General features: G+C 37.7%; 1 protein-coding gene across 3 annotated transcripts in view; it reads right to left on the reverse strand.

Moving 5' to 3' along the window:
- The window catches only part of SSH2 (slingshot protein phosphatase 2), a 248,908-nt gene that overhangs the window by 193,310 nt on the left and 39,498 nt on the right, over positions 1 to 16,100 (reverse strand). The window lies entirely within an intron of this gene.

Here is a 16,100-nt window from a genome sequence, read left to right on the forward strand (position 1 = left end):
CCACCACAAAAGAGAAGAAAAAAGCTCTAACTCTGACCCATTAAGTCCCATCCAAATGTCTGTTATTTGAGTAACAGCTGCTGGAAACTGAGCTGTCCCTGCATAGAGATGTAGATGTTTATGTCATCAAAACTTCTCACTATCATATTATCCAGCAATCCCATTTCTGGGTATAAATCCAAAAGAACTGAAATCAGGATCTAGAAGAAACGTTTGTCCTCTCATGTTTGTTGCAGCATTATTTACAAGAGCCGAGATAAAGGAATCAACCCAGATGTCCAACAACAAACAAAGGTTAAAGAAAAAGTGATATATAAATACAATGGAATATTATTCAGCCTGAAAAAGGAAGTCCTAAGTGAAATAAGCCAGTCACAGAAGGATGAATACTACATGATTCCACTTATTTGAGGTGTCCAAAATAATCAAACTCACAGTAGCAGAGAGTAGAAAGGTAGTTGTCCAGGCGGGGGTAGGGGCGGCCGCTAAGGGAGATTTTTGTTTAATGGATATAAAGTTTCAGTATTGTAAGATGAAAAAGTTATGGAGCTCCGCTGTGCCACACAGTGTCTACTGTTAACAATACTCTATTGTGCATTTAAAATTTGTTAGGAGGGCAGATCTCATGTTAAATGTTCTTACCACAAAACAAATAGACAACAACAACAACAAAAATGCAAAGAGGCACAAGGAAATTTCTGGAGGTTCAAAATGAACTAAACATAGGTTTAGTGATGGTTATAATGATGGTTTTTCACAGGTGTGTGCATATGTCCAAACTCATCAAACTGTATATATAAACTATGTGCAGTTTTTTCTTTATGAATTATATCTCAATAAAGCTCTTAATGACAAAAAAACTTCTCACTACTACTGGCTGAAACTTAATCATATATATCTACTCTGGCTATCCTAGTTGACTCCTACTTTGATTTTCCAAAGCTGAAACTATGTCTCAACCCATTGAATACCTGCAGAGATTAAGAGTTTTAGAGTGCAAATAAATGAAAGTAAAGCTCAGAGTTACTATTCTTGATAACTGCCTTCTCCTGGTTTATTTCCTTCTCCTTTCCTACCCTGATCCTTTGCCTACTTTGGTTTTTCCTTCTTACAACCAACTCTCATCTTCTATTATCCCTCCCTCTTCCTCTTTTAGAAAATAAACAGAAAAACCAAATATTTAAAATCACTTTTTAAATCCTGCATATGCAAAACCTCTTTATTTCTTATACCCTTGCATTTTGGAGGGGAGAGAAAATAAGAACGTCTTTTTAAAAACATTTATTTGGGACGCCTGGGTGACTCAGTTGGTTAAGCTGCTGCCTTAGGCTCAGGTCATGATCCCAGCATTCTGGAATCGAGTCCCACACATCAGGCTTCTTGCTCAGCGGGAATCTGCTTCTCCATCTGCCTCTGCCTGCCACTCTGCCTGTGCTCACTCTGACATAAATAAATAAAATCTTAAAAAAAATAAACGATTTATTTATTTTAGTGTGGGGATGGGAGAGAATCTCAAGCTGACTCCCCACTGAGCATGAAGCCCAGTGTGCAATTTCATGACCCTGTGATCATGACTTGAGCCAAAATCAAGGGTCAGACCCTTAGCCAACTGAGACACACATACCTGGGAAAAAACATTTACTTTCCATTTATGTTTTTTAAAAGTATTCAAAATTTAAAAAGTATTCAAAAGTATACAAAATAGATGAAGACTTAGTTCTAAAAGTCATATCAGAAAGGCTAAAGGCATAATAAAAAAATAAATTAAATATCTGAAGGAATTAATAAGGCAGAGATAAAAACTGCTTTCAATTCTCCCAAATTCTCATATCACAACAGATGATAACATAGGTAATATTAAGCATATTAAAAGTGGCTTGTCACTGCCACAGTGTATGCAATTAATCCAAATTATACTAGTTAAGATTTTAAAATTTTCATTCCAGTAAATATTTCAGCATGTTTACCTGAGTTCTTTTAAAATAGCTTCTAAAAAGGAGGTCCTGTAATGACTTGCACTCCTAAAGTTATTTTAAGATTTTATTGCATACTTATTAATTGCAGTTTAATTCATTAAGATATAAGGTATCAATTTACGTGTGCTCATAGCATTAAAAATAATTGGTTCATGGAACAAGTATTTACTTGCAAACAACATATTTAGTTCCAAATTAAATTCTAATCCAAAGGAAGACAAAAGATATTTCAAGTTCTTTTTTCTGCTTTCTGGGGTACTTGGTAATTCCGGTTCCTGAATTGTTCCTGGGTTCTGCGGCGTGAACTGTCCTGCTTATACCTATGAAGAACTTATTCCAAGAATGAATGAATATGTAGGAATTCTATTAATATAACTTAGCACATTATGTCAAATGAGAAAAACTCTAAGATTATCTAAATGGATGCTAAAAAGTATTTGATCAAATTAATGTTTTTAGTAAAGTAGGAATATATGATGCTTCTTTTATTCACTCCTTAGGTGGGCTTTAATATATACGTAGTACTCAAGCTGGTAGGCCCTCACCTCAACTTGGCCTTAACTGAATTTCATATTGAACTAAACCTCCCAGTATTTCTTCTAGCCTGAGGATCCCACTTTGTAATGCAGATACCAATTCTCTTTTCTTTTGCTTCTTTCCCTCCTTCCCCCCTTCTTAAATGTCCCTTTAGCCATTTCAGTAGGAATTTTGAAGAGGATAATGTCAAAGTCATATTTTTGCTTTAGAAGTGCTAAATCCAAATCTTAACTAAATTAAGTTCATATCCTGGTTCTGCCACCTACCAGCCATGTGATATTGAACATATTACTTAATCTCTCTAAGCTGAATTTCCTGACCCATAAATATAGGCATAATAATGGCATCTATCTAATAGGGTCAATGGAAAGATTACATTCGAGATAATCTGGGAAAAGCACTTAGCATAACTTGCCTACTGACATTACTACTGCTGCTGCTGCTGTTCTTAGTAATATGATAGTAATAATAATCTCTCAACTAGATGGAAAAGGCTTATAAATTTGCATTAAATTCTCTTTCAAAGAAACTTCTGCTATCTAGGGAAATTTTGCTTCTATAAAATTGTGTTTCACTTCTAGAGACAACTTTGTATTCCCTATATAACCCTGAAGTACTGAGCTCACGATAAGTCATTTGTTAAAATTTATCGTACCCTTAATATGAATTAAGCAATTTTCTGGGTGCTGAATTAGCTACAGTAAAACTCTAAACAAAAAGGGTAAGAAAACCGAACAGGTCCAGAACTGTTTTTGTTTTTTTATGGATGCAAAAGCCACAAAAATAAGGATACAGCTCTGTGGAAATAGGCTCCTTTGGCTAAGTATTGCTTGGAGAAAAACAGGGGCTAAGATTGCTGCTAAGGAAAACACATCCATATATAAAAGAAGTCTCAATCCAGAACAGCTTCTAAGCAACAATTATAGTAATAAAATGTTGCAATCTTTATATGGTATGTATGATGCAAGGACTCATGTGCTAAGAAGGATGTTTTGAAGAGTGTTAAAATCTAACTTGTGCAGTTACCTAACAATTTGCAAGTAGAAGTCTTAAGAAATAACCTTGCAAGTGTCAAAACCTGTTGCTACTGACTGTAAAGTGTCTTTTATTCTTGTTATAGTTTATATGATTTTAAGAAGCAGAAAACACTGTTACATGTCTTTTTTTTTTAATTTTTTAAATTTTTTAAATAAACATATGTGATTAGTCCCAGGGGTACAGGTCTGTGAATCGCCAGGTTTACACAATTCACAGCACTTACCATATCACATACCCTCCCCAATGTCCATAACCCTACCACCCTCTCCCTCCCCTCTTCCCCCCACCACCCTCAATTTGTTTTGTGACATTAAGAGTCTCTTCCGGTTTGTGTCCCTCCTGATCCCATCTTGATTCATTTATTCTTTTCCTACCCCCCAAATTCCCCCATGTTGCATCTCCCTATTTTTTCATTTATATTTTCTCTCCCAACTTTTTTTTGGGGGGGGGGGTGGTTTCTAAGTGAACACACTTCAGCTGTTCTTAAAACAAAACAAAACAAAACTAGAGATTTTGACAATAAACTAATAGACACTAAACCAAAAAATATGTGTGTACCTTAAAGCCTAGTGAACACTCTGGGACTAAGAGCTTTTAACCCCATAAAGGCCAAGGCAAGAAGCAGGTCTTACTTATCCTGACACTTACATGTACCTGGATTGACAAAGTGATTTCATAGCCTAATGATGACCTAAGTGAAATAACCTTCTCTGCAGTCCCTAACCCCAATTACACATTTAAAACCCTTTTTCCTCCCTTCCTTCCTTCCATTACATCCCCATGACTGACTTACTTTTACAACTGGAAGTTTTTGCTTTTTGACTCCCTTTACCCATTTTACCCATGCTTTCCTCTACCTCTGGCAGCCTCCAATCTGTTCTCTGTGTCTATGAGCTTGACCATGATTTCAATACATAATATATGCATGTGGCAAACAAAATTCAGAAGGTGTCAAGGAGTATTTAAGTTTTCCTCCCATCCCTGCCCTCCCACCTCCTGATTCTCCACAACCCCATTCCCAGAAATGATCACTATGTGAGTTTCTTGGGTATATTTTCAGAGATATTATATGTATATACAATGATATATACCTATCCTTTCTCTCAATATATACAATGAACACACACTACACTTATTTTTCTGTCATTGCCTTTTAAAACTATCTTTGTTTCAGTATTTTAAAATAATATAATACAAAATTTACCACCTTAACCATTTTCAAGTATAGAGTTCATTTGTATTAAGTATATTCACATTGTTGTTCAATCACCAGAACTTTTTCATCTTGCAAAACTAAAACTCCATGTCCATTAATTTTATGAGTTTGATTATGAGTTTGATTTTATGAGTTTGATTTTATGAGTTTGATTACCCTAAATACTTCATATAAGTGATATTACACAGTATTTGTCTTTTTGTGACTGGTTTATTTCAATTAGCATGTCTTCAAGTTTCAGACATATCATAGTATGTGTCAGAATTCTTTCCCTTTTAAGATTGAATAATATTCCATTGTATACAGACATACCACGTTTTGTTTATCTATTCATTGGTCAATAGATATTTATTTTAATATTTTTGATTACTGTTATTCCAATCACTCTCCTATTAGCAGACTCAGATTACTTATAATTGTATTCATTTTCTAACTTGCTGTAACAAAATACCACAAACTTGAGGACTTAACACAAATTTATTATCTTTATAGTCTAGAGGTCAGGGGTCCTAAAATCAAAGTGGTGGCAGACCCGTGTTCTTTCTGGGGGATCTAGGTGAGTTTGACAGTTTCCTTCGCCCCACACTAATCCCTAGAATTTCATAATGTGAATGTATCTCGAGATATGGTCTTTAGAGAGGAGATTAAATTAAAATAACGTTTATTGGGGTAGGTCCTAATTCCTAATACAATATGACTGGTATCCTTATAAGAGGAGATCAGGGCACAGACACACAGAGAGGAAAGACCATATAAAGACAGAGATAAGACAGACATCTACAAGCCAAGGAGAGATCTCAGAAAAAAAAAAAAAGTCAACCCTGCCAACACCTTAAATTCTGACTTCTAGCTTCCAGAACTATGAGAAAATTAACTTCTGTGGTTTAAGCCACTAGTCTATGGTACTTGTTTTGGCAGCCCTGACAAACTACTAATATAGGGAGAATCTGTTTCCCTGCCTTTTCCAGCAACTAGAGACCACCTGCATTCCTTGGCTTGTGACTCCCTTCCTCCATTTTAAAGTCAGTAAAGATGGGTTGAGTCTTTCTCATATTTTATCAATCCAATCTCTTCTTTGTCTCCCTCTTCTACTTTCAAAAGCCCTGGTAATTACACTGTCACCCATTCCAACAATCCAGAATAATCTGCCTATTTTAAAGCTATCTTACTGGAAACCTTAATTCCATCTGCAACATTAATCCCCCCTCTTATCATGTAACATAATATATTTCCAGGTTCATATCTGATTAAGATGAGGACTCTATGGGACATGATTCTGCCTACCACAGAATCTTCTTTTCTGTAAATTTTACTGGGGAAAACAATTGTTCTATAGATCCCAATATTCATACCAATATAGTGAGAAGCACAAACACTACAAGCTATATACTTTCCACAGAAAGAGGATCCTAAAAACTTGGTAGCAGCAGTACAATGTTTGAAGTTGCTTTTTCTGGATGATTATTTGGATTTGATTCAACCACAGTTTCTCACACAAGTCTCTTTGTCATAAATGGTACCGATCCACAAGATAATAGGCTAGTATTAAGGATAGCAATAAGGATAGCCACTGAAGGACAGCAATAATTAGACTGAGTCACCTAGAAAGCTTTAATCAGGATGAATTGGTGGTTCCTTCTTCTCAGCATCCACAGTTCCTTGTATGTATATTTTCTAACCCTTATCTCACTCTATCGTAATTATTTCTATATACATTTCCCTCCCTCGAGACTGTGAGTTTCTCAACTTGTATCTCTAGGGCCTGGCACACACTAAGCATTCAGTAAATGTTCAGTGAATGAGTAACTTACTACTAGTTGGTGCAATTCTTCCCTATAGTCAATAACAATTACATAAATTGAAGATGAGTTATAATCTTTGTGTATAGCTCTGGTTAACAGACCAATAGTCTTCTCCAAACACATGATGTCTGTCTTTGAATTAGTCACAGTAGCAACAGCTCCTACTGAAGGGCCAACTGTTACACGAGACACCGTCTGCCTTAGGCTCCAAGTCAGCATGGAGGCTTTAAGCCAAAAGGGCATCTTTATTTCTTAGAGCTACTTAGAAAGCTGGCTTGTCAGTGGCTGACTCGGTCCAGGTACTCATACCGCAGTACTCTCTAACTTTGGCTTGCAATTTAGCCCATCTCACCTGCAGGGGTATTGTTGCTTTTCACGCTCTGCAGGTACCACATAGTTATTTTATAGTAAGCATCACAGGCATGTTTCTACACTCACTGCTTCCTTTCAGAAGGAATAGGATTTCTCAGTGTAAATCTTATCCATCCTTCAAATACCACTCAAATTCCAGAATTTCAGGAAGCTTCAAAATGATGACTTCAGCCTTCATCTCCCTTTCCTCTGAGCCTTAATGGCCTTGGCAGGGCTGGCAAACTATATGGCCTCTTTTCATATGGCCAGCAAACTAAGTATGATTTTCACATTTTTAAAGGGTTGTTTTTTAAAAGAAAGAAGATGTAACAGAGACGATTTGTGGCCAGCAAAACCTAAAATATTTACTATCAGGTTTTTAACAGAAGAAGGTTGCCAATGCTTGCCTTAGAGCACACAATTCTGCCTAATGAGAAATTGCCTAGAATTGTCTCTAATCTTTAAGGATCATAGTCTTAGCTCCCTTTGGTAGACTCTTCCTGTTGCCTACCAACAGTCATCTCTCAACTCTCTCATCTACCTACCAGTCCCACCACTGAAACTGAAAAGCCACATGTCTGCCTTTTTAGCCTTCCTGCAGGCCAGCACACAGTCATATATCCTAATCCTGGTTAACAGGACCTAAGGGCAAGTCTGCTCCAGGGAAAGATTTTCTGCCCTGATAAAGGGGAATTGAGAAAAACAACAACAAAACCCCTGCTCTTTCTCTGCCTTTGGCTATAGTGGTGCAAAGGTATGAGGTCTACAGCTATGACAGCCATTTTATGACCTTGAGAGGAGAGGCTCAAAAACAAAAAGCAACATGCTAAGTATGGCAGAGCAGAAAAGATAAATCCAGAATCTTGAGAACTGCATTGAACCACTGCCTTACTTCTCTGGGCTCCTTTTTTTTTTTTTTTTTTTAATTCATGAGCAATAGAGAGAGAGGCAGAAGCAGAGGGAGAAGCAGGCCCACCAAGCAGCAGGGAGCCCAATGCGGAACTCGATCCCAGGACCCCAAGATCATGACCTGAGCAAAAGGCATATGTCCAACCATCTGAGCCACCCAGTTGGCCACATCTGGGCTTTTTATGTTTAAAAGATCACAGTTTATCCCATTTTTAACATAGTAGTTTGGTACTTTCAATGGAAAGGAAAAGGACCCTTACTCTCTAAGTAGATTTTATATAGTTAGAGAACAGGGTCCATATCTTGTCTATATTTCTATAGCATCTACAGGGCTGCAAATGTTGGGATCTGATTATTTAATAATGACTTTGGATAAAACTTATCACCCATGGAGTTAGAAAAGATTCTTGAGTGTATAAAGCAACAGAGGAGACCAGCTTCTATGAAAATAACCCATGGACAAATACAATAATCGGAGCATTTCACACGTTATCTCATTTAATACTAAAACAACCTAGTGAAGTCACACACTGTAAAATCATTCACTAACTGTAAGTGGCAAAACAAGGATTTTAACTGAGACCTCCTAGATACCAACATCCCTATTCTTTCACCTCCCCTCCTCTTCTAAGTCTTTCATCTCAAATAACAGTGATAAGATTTAGAAATTCTCCCCCAATTTTATTGAGATATAATTGATATATACCATTGTATTAAAGAATACAACATAATGACTTGATATAATCTCGCTTTGGAGATTTTACTTCATAATTCTTTGAATATTCACTTATGATAGTATCTCAGAGCCTATACAAATGCTACATTACTTGTAATAGCAAATTCACACCCTCACACAGAGATCATTTGAATACATTTTTTTAAAAGCCCACCAAACCCTGTCATCTCCTTGAGGTTTGGGTTTTTTTTCCCCCCTTCTCTTTTTTTGATACAACCATCTGTCTACAAAGGCATGTTTCTGAAATAGGAGAAAAATCCCTAAGCAGTGATTCTTAAAAATGTGGTCCCCATACTACCAGCAACAGCATCATCTGGGAACTTACTAGCAATGCAAATACTAAGGCTCCACCCTGGATCTACCAAATCAGAAAATTGGGGATGGGGGTATGGCCCAGAAATGTGTTTTTAGCAAGCTCAACAGGTGATTCTGATAAACACTGAGGCTTGAGATACACTGGTCTGAAGTATTTGCATCTATAGATAACACTTAAATCATGGCTTTAGAACCAGAATGGTGAGATCTTATCAGTCCTTGACTAGCTTTCTATAGCAAAACCAACAAAAGGAAAGTGGTGAATTGCCAGTGAGATGTAAAAGTAGTCATTCATACACATGGATTATTCAGTTTACATAAAGAGGCATTACCTGTTTTTAATGAATGCCTACATAGGTAACTAAGATACTAATGTGGATTCTGAAAAGTAATCATCCACAGAAGAAAAAAAATTAATAAACAAGTAACAAGCAAGGTCATAAACACATGAAGAAGCAAAGAAGCCAGTGGTAGGTGTTCAACCCTCACTGAACTCTCCCCAAAAGAGAGAATAAAATAGCAGCAGCAACTCAGAACTTCTAGATCTGGAATCTTGAAATACAAAAGAAAACTTTGGATTTCTGTCTCTAGTTGCTAATTAAGTGGCTCAAAACTGATAAGCAATCCATAGAGAGATTATCTGTTTGTCTCATTTTAGGCAAACCAAATAATCTATTATTTTCCATTTGGGGTCAGGCTCCTGCTATTAACAAGTTAGATGCTTACTTCCCTCCTGTTCTGTGTAGGAGTTAAAAAAAATACAAAAAAACAACTGTTCTGTCAACTTCAAGAGCTTACAGCAGGCTAGCTAAACAAGGAGATACAGAAAGTTTAATGTTTGTTGAAAGCATACAATTCTGGTTGACCCCCATTTATGTAGTAAATCATGTTATCTTTATGGTCATTAAAATCTTAGACTTCTAATTCTTCTAGTTTCCTTTCTCAGACTAATGTATGAGAGCTAACTGTGGCCACCAATCAGCTCCAAACCCTGCCACACAAACACCTTTAAAAAAATGTTTTTTGTGTAGCTTTGTTTGGAAGCTGGGCTCTGAAGTGAACTGGGGTTTAGAGATACTAATGTGTATACCATGTAATATGACCACTGTATGCTTCTGTAGAATATGCAAAGAACTGAAGCTGTTATTCCTTCTGTTATTCCTTCAGGGAATGCAGGTTTGAAGGGCAAAGAGAAGGCTATTTAGAGAAACTGGAGGAATTCAGAAAACAAGAATTTGAAGACAAGAAGACACTGAGTAAGAAAGAAGAGAAAAGCCTCTCTTGGACAATTGTCTGGGTATGTGTGCCAGGAAAGAAAGACAAGTGCAGAAAGATTGCTGTTACTGAGATAGAGTCCTGAGGCATTACCAAAGTCAGGTTTCAGATGATTGTGAAAAGAAGTTTTTACTTAGAACCACAGATTAGACCTATTTCTCAGTAGTTAAAGAGCTTGATTCCTTCTTTAATAAGAGAACTGAAAGACTGAGCTCTATGATCACAGGAGCAGCTCAGGTTGATTAGGAAGGAGGGCTGGAGACACTTAAAATTAAGGACTAACAAGCTGAGTGGGGCATAAAGTGAGTGATGATTTTGTACTTGTAATTAATTTCCTATTTTGACTACACGATCTCTTCATACTGCAGAAAGGCCATTTTTGCTTTCTGATTTAATTGCCCGGACTATAACGAGAGAAGCTGCCCAGTAGGAGCTAAAAGGTTGTAAACCTGAGGAATAATCTTTCCAGAAAATTCACTCCCTATTCTCTGGAGAAATAGTTATACCAACTGTTAAAACTATCTGAGGGCAATATCATCTGAACACCTCTCTGGAGATCTCCTTCCCTGATTCCACTTTCAACATGTACTAAAAATCAGTCAGTTTTGGGTCTGGTGGGGGTAGGGCTTCCTCCTCAAAATCCTTTAATTCATAAAACTGTTAAAGGTGAGAAAAGTCCAATTACAGAATCTACCCAAGTCTGACTTCTTTTCCGCAGTCACCCACAATTCAGGGGCTGACATGATGGTGAGATTGCTAAACTCCTTGGGGAAACATTCATGCTGGTAGGAGACAGGGTAAACACATAAAATTCAATTTCCACCAGAGAATTTTAAGAAGGATCCCCATCAAATATTGGTCATGGGTCAATGGTATTCCCAACTGAAAAGAGCGAGGATACTAGAGACCCAAAAGAAGAGAGGATCAAGGAGGATGCAGAGTCCTGGAACTTGCAAGGGAAGAGCCACTCTGTCAGGCCAGGGTCAGTAGAGACCCTTGTGAACAAACTGATGACTGTCACAGAGCGGAGTTATTCTGAAAAAAACAAAAACAAAAACAAAAAACAAAAAACAAAAACTTGCAGAGAATGATAAATTGCTTTTTTTTTTTTTTAAAGATTTTTATTTATTTATTTGACAGAGAGAAATCACAAGTAGATGGAGAGGCAGGCAGAGAGAGAGAGAGAGGGAAGCAGGCTCCCTGCCAAGCAGAGAGCCCGATGCGGGACTCGATCCCAGGACCCTGAGATCATGACCTGAGCCGAAGGCAGCGGCTCAATCCACTGAGCCACCCAGGCGCCCCGATAAATTGCTTTTGACAGTGGCTTTTTCTCTAGAACAACAGCAAAATGCAGGAAGTTCCTCTGCAGAAATCAAAATCCATGTCAGTCTCTTCCTAAAACACAGGACCAATAGAAATCAGAGCTGTTTTCATAAGCAGCAGGGCTAGACACTAAAGCACTGGAGTTTATGGTTGCTACTGTCCTGACCCTAGAGAAAAACCTGGAGTTTACACATGGATTTCTTGCATACAAGGCAGTACAAAGATACATTTCAGGCCCAGGCAATGCCCCTGAGGAAGTAGTGACAAGTGCCATGTCCTACAGAAATCAGTCAGCTTCTGAGAGGCAAAGCTGTCTGAACCTGAGCAGAACTGTCAGAAATTGTATGTTCTAGCAGAAAATCCCCTTCCATGAGGATAATTTCTCTGAAAGAAAATGCTCATCACATATGGAGATAAATCTTAGATCTTTCTCATGTAAACATATCCTCTGAAGTGGATGGTCTCTGTTTCTCATAAGCAAGAAAAGTCTTTCCAAATATACTAGTTTCTTCTAACTGGGGTAAAAGAAGAAAACAAAACCTGAAAATCCATTGCTTGGGAGTTGTACTAGCTCATTCTGTTATTCTCACTATTCCCGCTGTCTAGATGGAGAACAAATATTGGTATGAGAATGACATTGGTATTCTTTGTTGGTAATTAGGCCATGTGCATCTCAGGAAATTATCATTTAAAATACAATAATGTAGGGCACACCTGATGGCTCAGCTGGTTAGGCATCCAACTCTAGATTTTGGCTCAGGTCCTGATCTGAGGGTCATGTGGTCAAGCCCTCTATGCACTAGGCATAGAGCCTGCTTAGAATTCTCTCTCCTCCTCTCCCCTGTGCTCCCCCACCCTCCACCACCATGCACAGAAATACAAAACAAAACAAAAACCAAACAAATAATTTAGTCTCATCCCTTTGCCACATCAAGATAATTCCATTAGGAAGGGGACCAACCTGTCGGGAAGTGCAACAGAACCCTGCACCCTCCAGACACTTTAAATCTGGAACCTACTGTCTATGAGTTCAGATCACTGTCATTGGCTCATGTAGATTTGTCAAAGGAAGGTGGTTAGAAAGATTCAAAGTAAAAATCACCCTACTGTAATAGCCACAATTCCACTGGGAGTTAGAAAACCTCCACTATTGGGGCACTTGGGTGGCTCAGTGGGTTAAGCTGCTGCCTTCGGCTCAGGTCATGATCTCAGGGTCCTGGGATCAAGCCCCACATCGGGCTTTCTGCTCAGCGGGGAGCCTGTTTCCTCCTCTCTCTCTCTGCCTGCCTCTCTGCCTGCTTGTCATCTCTCTCTGTCAAATAAATAAATAAAATCTCTAAAAAAAAAAAAAATTTAAAAAAGAAAAAAACCTCCACTATTGAAACCCAACATTTAAGACCCACACTGAGTAGAAATCAAGCTACACACGGCCACAGAATAAAACTTCCTCTGATGAAAAGTGTCTAGTTTCCAATTTCTGAAGCAATGTCTTTTCTTCATTAATCCTCAACTAATTGCAAACTAAGATGAATGGGTAGACCCTTCTTGTGTTCTGAAGCTCTAAATTGTTTGCTTGAAGGATAAGGAACAGTTTCATATTTTGACAAAAAGATCACTTGCAGTTAAGCCACATAAAAGTACTCTCTCCAAAGACTGCTCATAATTGACACCTAGTCAAGTAACCACTAAGTATGCCCAGTTTCCTCAATTCCAAATAATCAAATGAAGATACTTTCTAATCTTCTTACTGAAACAATTTTTCAGGTTTCTGTGTATGTTTTATTTAGCATTAGTGTTTGACAAATGTCCTTAGCTAGTTATTTCCTATTTACTTCTAAATCTATAATAGGCCTCATAATTTTGTTTTTTAAAATATTTTATTTATTTATTTGACAAAAAGAGAGAGAGCACACGAGCACAAGGAGAGTGGCAGGCAGGAGAGGCAGGCTCCTGGCTGAGCAGGTGGAGCCCGATGTGACTCAATCGCAGCACCTTGGGATCATGACCTAAGCCAAGGGCAGTTGCTTAACCAACTGAGCCACCCAGGCACCCTAATTTTGAGAATAAATAAAGAAACATTGTTCTTCCTTTATAGCACTACAGAATCTTAAAATTTCCTTTGAAATTTTGAAATTTTTGGTGTATTTGCGAGGAATGTATAGTTATATTCCCTGTCCCGCTTGGCCAGTGGGCAGCAGGGAATTTCAAAAAGCAGACACCATATTCAGGTTCTCCCAACAAGACCGTCAGCAACAAAGCACAGTGCTTCAAAGTCTCCCCTAAATTCAGTAATCAACCAGCATCCACTCATTTCTTCAAACTGCAGGCTAAGACCCATGAACAGCTTGTGAAATATCTAGTGGTTTGCAGCAACATAGCTTTTTTTTTTAACTGAATAGAAAGAAAAATATCAGTACACTTCATAAAGGAAGAGGAAGAACTGTTTCACGAAACTTCTGTTCTAGATATGTATGTACCTAAACAAGCAACTATGCAAGCATAACAATCATCATATAAAACATATTTCTTACATGTGGACCTCCACCACAAGAACTTGAAACCTACTCCTCTACACCACAAATTTCAAGAGGAAAAAGATCAAGTGTATCTAATTCACTCATTACTATATATCCAGCAATTACACACAGTGCCTGGCACTTACAATAGGCACTCAAGAACTACTTGTTGGCTGACTATTCAATATGCATTCTTATATTATTAATACTGTGTTCCATAAATAAAAATCTGGATTGAATCCAAGTAATTAGAAAATATCTTTTATGAAGGCACTAAAAAAATGACATTTGGTTAGTAAATTTACTTCCTCTTTCACATACCCTCTAATTGATATGCTCAACACCTGGTAGATCCCAGCAGGAAATAAGAGGCAAGACCTTGGGAAACAACAAACTAAATGATCACACCCAGGATATATTAAATCAACAGAGGCCTATCATCTTATTATATATGTACATATTCTTTTTTTTTTTTTTTTAAAGATTTTACTTACTTACTTGACAGAGATCGCAAGCAGGCAAAGAGGCAGGCAAAGAGAGAGGGGGAGGCAGTCTTCCTGCTGAGCAGAGAGCCCGATGCAGGGCTCGATCCCAGGATCCTGAGATCATGACCTGAGCTGATGGCAGATGCTTTAACGCACTGAGCCACCCAGGCACCCCTATATGTATATACTCTGACAAAATATGCACAGACCTCTAGAGTGGGAAAAGCACTTAATTTGGGATTGAAACATAGTGGCACAAAACACAAAGGCTAACTGGCCTTTGATGAATTGTTTCAACCTCACTGAGCCTAGTTTCCTCAACTGCCAAGACCAGTTGTGACAACTATAAATGGTTACTAAAAAAATTGGTGTAACTTGTAGAATACAGAGGAAAATCTTCATGGCAATGGGTTAAGCAAAGATTTTTTAATAGCACAAAAAAGCATGAACCATAAGAGAAAAAACCTGTAAGATAGAGTTCAACAAAATTAAAAACTTACTCTTTGAGAGACTCACTTAAGAATACAAAAAGTAGGGCACCTGGATGGCTCAATCAGTTTAGTGACTGCCTCCGACTCAGGTCATGATTCCAGGGTCCTGGGATCATGCCCCACATCAGGCTTCCTGCTCAGTGGAGAGTCTGCTTCTCCCTCTCCCCCTTGCTCACGCACTATCTCCCCCTATCTTTGTCTCAAATAAAAATAAATACATAAATAACTTTTTAAAAAGAATACACTAAGTAGGGGACTTGGGTGACTCAGTCAGTTAGCATCTGCCTTTAGCTCGGATCATGATCTCAGGGTCCTGGGATTAAGACCCATGTCGGTCTCCCTGCTCATCAGGGAGTCTGCTTCTTCTCCCTCTATGCATGCACGCGCTCTGTCTCTCTTCCCACCTCGCTCTTGCTCTCTCTCAAATAAATAAATAAATAAAATCTTAAGAAAAGAAGACAAAAAGTAGCTACAGACTGGGAAGAAATATTTAGGAAATATGTCTGACAAAGTATTTGTATACAGAATATGTAAAGAATTCTTGCAACTAAGTAAGAAAAATAAAAAATGGACAAAAGATTTGAACAGACCCTTTACCAAGAAAAGATATAGTCAGCAAACAAGCACATGAAAAGATGCAGCTAGGTATACCGTATTGAAGGAAAAATGAAGAAATAAAGCACAGATTATATAACATTAAAAGATGAAAAGAATCTTTTCTGAATTTTTGCCCAGATTGTAAACTACTGATTTAGTCAACTCTTTGAGGACAAGGACATAGAATAGGAACCCCATAAATGTTTAAACCTGGTACATTGTGAGAGTTGAAAATCACGAAGTTATTTAAAATGACAAACATTAATGTTTTTAAAAATGCAGAGTAGTATTTAGGATGGTAGCAAGTTGAATAAATGAACTCCTCCTTAGAATTCTGTAATTGCCTTGAACTACCAATGGAAATAAGGAAATAATTTAAAATGCTAAATCAGAGTTATTGCCCATCACTGAAAACCAATTACTGAAAATAATCATCAGCATTTCACTGCCATTTTTACTCACAGAAAGAAAAATGTTTTAAAATTCTCTCTGGTCAGCTAACTATATGATCTCTATTTCTATTCAGGTTTGGT

This window comes from Mustela putorius, unplaced genomic scaffold (assembly GCF_011764305.1).
Source record: "Mustela putorius furo isolate JIRA1106 unplaced genomic scaffold, ASM1176430v1.1 tig00003962_pilon_pilon_pilon, whole genome shotgun sequence".
Taxonomy (NCBI): Eukaryota; Metazoa; Chordata; class Mammalia; order Carnivora; family Mustelidae; genus Mustela; species Mustela putorius.